Source organism: Mustela nivalis, assembly GCF_964662115.1.
Source record: "Mustela nivalis genome assembly, chromosome: 4".
NCBI classification, from domain to species: Eukaryota; Metazoa; Chordata; class Mammalia; order Carnivora; family Mustelidae; genus Mustela; species Mustela nivalis.
In genome coordinates, this window is record NC_139023.1 from 60,109,311 (window position 1) to 60,114,681 (window position 5,371).

The following is a 5,371-nucleotide window of genomic DNA, read 5'->3' on the forward strand; positions in this document are numbered from 1 at the left end:
CACACACCATCTTGCTTGGAAGGCTTCCTTTCTTCCAGCCGATGATATCTGTTCCCTGGGGCTTGTTTCTTCCTCTGTTGCCTCCATTGGACTCCAAGAAAAGCATGGCAGGGAAGATGTGGGCTTCATTCTGTATCCAAATGCCTGGCAGTGCCTGAATCCTTCCCTTGGGGGAAGGGACAAATGAATACCTTGATTCTTCCAGCTGAAAGACCTGGATTCCATTCTCTAAGATGTGAAACACTTTAACACAGAAGCAGTGGATTGTGTCATGCTTTAAATTTCCCTGGATAGCATCCAAACTCTGAAAATTTTAGTTGGAAATCTTCAAATGCTCTGTGAAAAGCTGGCCCTGACTCTTTGAATCTCCTGTGTAAGAAGGAAGAAGTAGGTGTCTTCAGTTCTGGAAGCACCATGATGGAGAGCCACACGGAAATCAGACGGAATGGGGTTTAATTTCAGCTCTCTCACACACTAGGTTGGTGACCTGGAGTGACCGGACCCCTGGTTCCCACATCTGTAAATCAGCGAAAATAACATCTACATAGTAAATACTGACATTATACTCACCTGCCATGATTAAATTAAATTAAATGAGATTCTGTGCAGCTACTTTTGCTATAATGCGATATGCACTAACATGCCATAAAAAACTCCAGGATCAAGGGAAAAATGGAGTTGTTGGCACAGCACTCAAAAACCTCATCACTGACTCATTTTAACCAAAAAGATAGGAACTTAATAAAAATGATAGCACAGTTTTACACGGAGTAAGTGGATAAGGAATAAAATGCTTCGATAAATATGGCCCTCGACCTTGGTAAAAAAAAGCTCAGAGTTTGGAGCTCACGAGTTTTTGAAAAGTATATAAAACTGGGTGGACAGTTGTAACCTGGAATGTGGATAGGAGAGTGTGACTCGTGGCCCACGTAAGGAATCAGGGGGTGGGGAATAGTAGCTGTCTGAGATGTTTGATGTGTGCATTTTGTGTATTCCCACATGGCTCTGTTCCTGTGGGTGCAGTTATCTTTGTTTATTGAGCACTTCTTGTGGACAAGTTTCTGCTAAGCAAACATGAAATGTGTGTTATGCTCAGATTGTTCCCTGATATATCAGTTGTGCTGGAAAATGTGTTATAAAAATAAGCCTCGTCTCAGAACCGGCCATAAGTAAAGTACCAGTAGTGTCCCTGGGTAAGTAAACATTTATTAAATGATTTCTGTTTTTCCTTTCTATTTCTACCCCAGCTCTGTAAAATTTGGTCTTCTGGAGGGCAGGCACTATGTTTGGCCCACATTTGTACCCCCAGGAACTGGCATCCATTAGCCTACTGATAAGTATTATTAGATGGTGAGAGCTGGACGGGCTGCAGCCTTTGTGGAAAAGGCTGGCAAGGGCTCCATCCCAACAGGTGAGAACAGCAATCTGGATACCTCAGGATCCGTGAGTTAGTGCAAGACTACACCCAGCAGATACCATGCTAGATCCTGAGGGTTGACCTCACCAGGAGTTGGGTCCACAGGCAGAAGGGCAAGTGTGCCTCACCATGGGAAGTGGAGGGCTTCAAAAGTAAGTACTGGCCATGCCCTAGCTCCCGTGGGGGAAACGAGAAGTCTTAGAGAGGTGACAGTGTCCCAGATTTGTTAAGTAACAGAGTCAGGACTTGACTTTAGGAAGAATTGGCTACAAGCCCATGTTTCTTCCTTCATGTCACTGTTTATTTACCAATGCCTGCAATAAAATCAGCCATGTCAACAAGGTCCTATCAGGGTAGAATGAACTTCCTACCTGGCCTTCCACCAGTCATCCCATCTAATCCTCCACACCATCAACACACAGTATGTAAGAGCCTTATTCCCCTTTTACAGATGAGAGAAAAGAGCTCAGAGAAGGAAAGTGACTTGCCCAAGGAGACACACGAGGGTATGGAGAGCTGGCTGTGTTCTCCTGCAGAGCAGGGCAAGGGTAGAGCAGGCCGCCTGTCCTGCAGGACAGGGGAGGATGGATGAGAGGTGCATAATGAACATCCAGTGCCGTCTGCTCTTGGCGGAGGGCACTAACTGTATCAGCACAGAACATCATTCTGCTCTTGCCCTAACAGAAGTATAAATATGGCCCTTTCCTGCAATAAGCAATTTCCTTGGCTCTGCTGACACAATGGGAACTATCCTCAGTGAGAAAATTAAATATTGGTGTCACAGGACTATTAGAGAAACAAATGGCATCACATTTGTTGTGATGTCCCGCTGCAGTCCCATCTCTCAGGCTGGCATGCAGCCCTGCACAGGGTCTGGTGTCCCAGCTACCAAAGCAGAGATTTTTGAGATGTCTGGAACGTGGCTTTGTAAGGTGACTCATTTATTCACCATTTTTGCACACTTCTTTTTGAATCAGCATGAGGTTTTACCTGGGGTTCACATTCACCTGGGTCAGAATGGGTTCTGCCTCTGAGCAGCTGTGAACTTGGGCAGGTTACTTACTCTCTCTGAGCTGCAGGCAATAGCTCCTTCACTGGGCTGTTTCATGAATGAACTGTGTTAACATCCCAAGTCTAGAAAACAGTGTGCAAACAGTATGCAGATGCTCAAGAATATGATTTTCTTTTTTTCCTGGGGGTCCCAGAGTCCATGCTCAGCAGTATGGGACATGCAGACAGTGTCAGGTAGATGACTGTCCTCATGGAGTTCATTGTCTGGCAGGCACATGGACCCACATGCCTGCCTTCCAGCCTGTATCACAGAGAATAATCAACTTCTGGAGCGTAACAAGCCCTTTTAAAAATCTGTTCTGCAACCCTCACGGGAATGTGTTTATAAATTTAGCATTCAAGTATTGGAAAAATACATAGACAAAGGACTGCCATGAATTAATAACAATTTAAAATACATCTGTATTTTATTCCATAAAACATCATTCACATGCATTTGAAGACAGAATATTACAACTTATGAAGGGCTGGGCATTTTATTTCGGGTTGAGACAGAGCACGGTACATCTGTGGGTTTAAGAGTTCAGAATCATTCTATAAGCCCTATCCCTATGGCCTCCAGACTGAGAATTCTGCCACAAACCAGTCCCAGAGAGACACTTGCCTCCTTGCCTTTTGAAGAAAAAACACAGTGACTGAAAAATGTTGTGATGAGGAGATGAAACCCGAAGAGAAATGAAGTGTCCAAAGTTGTCCAGTGATACCCTTTGAGGAGAAGACAAATTCAGGACCTTGATAGCATGCCCAGAATGTTCACAGGAAATTTTGGAATGGAGGGTGGAGCTGCTTTCCAAATATATCATTACACATCAATCACACAGATGCAGAAGAATAAATAGAGAAACTGATGCACCAAAAAATTAAGCAGCTATTCTAAAGTGAGTGTGACATACACTTCTCTTTTGGGGGGAAGAGAAGAAACATATTGGCAACACATTTGGTGCTACAGTTGTTCATTTTTGCTTCCGCTTTGGCTCAAAATGTATATATTTGGCAAAGCCTAACGTATAAAGTTCTGTTGAAGTAGAAAGCTGAGCTTCCGAGGGTAGGAGTATAAAATTCATCTGGAAATAACTGTAGTTTTCACTCTGGACTGATGCTTATATGCATATACAAGCACAAAAAGAAGTATCTGATATGGTTTCCAGTAAAGATTTGGTAAAGATTTGACATTCCAAGTGCGGGCTCGTGCCAGGTATCAAAAGATGCCTTGCAAACATTAGGTCCTATGCGTTGAAGGCATCACTGTCACCCCAAGCTACAGTCTGAGTTAGAATCATTTTCATCTGGATATAAGAAAAGCCTCCTTCACCTTGCTTCCTCTTGCCCCCAGCCTCACTGTTGTCGTCCACCATCTTTGCAACAGCCAGAGGGAGCTCTTTGACTTTCTCACACCCAATTTAATTACTTTACCAACGTCATAACACAATTAGCGGAATGTGATCAGATCACACACTCCACTGCAGGCCTGGCCACAAAGCCCTCCTCCGGGTCCCCACTTCCTCTCTGACTTTGACTTGGACCTCCACCTCCACTGCTCACTGGCTTTCTTTCTGTGCCTCAAACACCCCAACCTTGGGCATCCTTCTCATCATTTGGATTTCAGCTTCAGAGTCACTTCCACTCAAAGGTCTGTTGTCTAACCAACAGATGCTCATAAGGGTCATCTTATTTTTTTGGGGGGGGGGCGTCACATCTCTTTATTTCAAGTTCTCTATCTGAACTTATTCTGTTTATTTATTTGCTAATTTATGTATTGTCTGTGGATACCCTGCAGGAAAACAGGACCTCCTCTGTCTTGTTTATTCCACATCCCCAGTACTGGGAATGTGAGTGAATGAGTGAAATGGTAGAGTCACAAGGTTTTGGAATGGTCTGGGGAAATCTGAGAAGCCATTATGCAGAAGAGAAGCTTGAAGGCCAGCAGAAATATCGTTAATGAAGTAAAATATGTTCCTCTCCTACAGCAGAGTCTTTTAACATTTCTTCCCACTTGGTCTCTCGCAGCTGCTACAGGAAGTAGGCAGGTCAGGCATAGCAGGTCAGGGTATCCACTCCAGATTGTATCCTTACGATCCTAGGATTATCCCTAAGTCAGTAACTCAAAGGCTGGGAGAAATCTGTTGAGAGAGGGAAATGTTGCTCTTCTTCATAATGGGTTGGTTCCTAGGAGCTCACAAAGTGCTTCTACACCCAACTCAGTCTGCAACAGCTTCAAGAGTTGGTGACTCTCTCCAGCCATCAGGTGAGCATGGAATAGAGGCAGACACAGAGGGTTTGGAGCTGGAGCAGGGTGCTTAGGTCACATTCCAGCTACTTGTGTTATAACTTTGGGAAAATAATTAAATGATTTTGTCTCTCAGCTGCCTCTTATGTAAATGAAAAAGGTACATAATCTCATAGAGTGCAGGTGGAGATTAAGTAAATCAACCCATGTAAGATGGTTACCATGGTGCCTGGCACTTAGTGTACAATTTAAATTTATTACATTGTTATGATGATTGTTGTACTAAACCAAGTCTCAGAGAGTGATGAGACTTCCTTAAGGTCATAAAGCAAACAAGTGGCAGAAGCAGGAGTCAAAGTCAGATCTGGATGATTCTAAAGCTGAGTGTTGCCACTGAGCCACATGGCTGCTCTTCTCCTAGATACTCAAGTTACTAGTGGCCAATTCTGTATAATTTATATACTTGGACCATTCCTTGGCATTTTAATGCATGCATATTCATTTTTTTTTTTTTTTTCAATGAGGCAGTGAGTACCTGGAAAGCAGACAACCTGTGTATAAAGCAGGACCTCCTGTTGGGTGCTCCAGCACATCTTGTCAACTCATAAAATTTGACTTAAACTATGAAATCATCTAATCTTTTTATAGTCTTGATG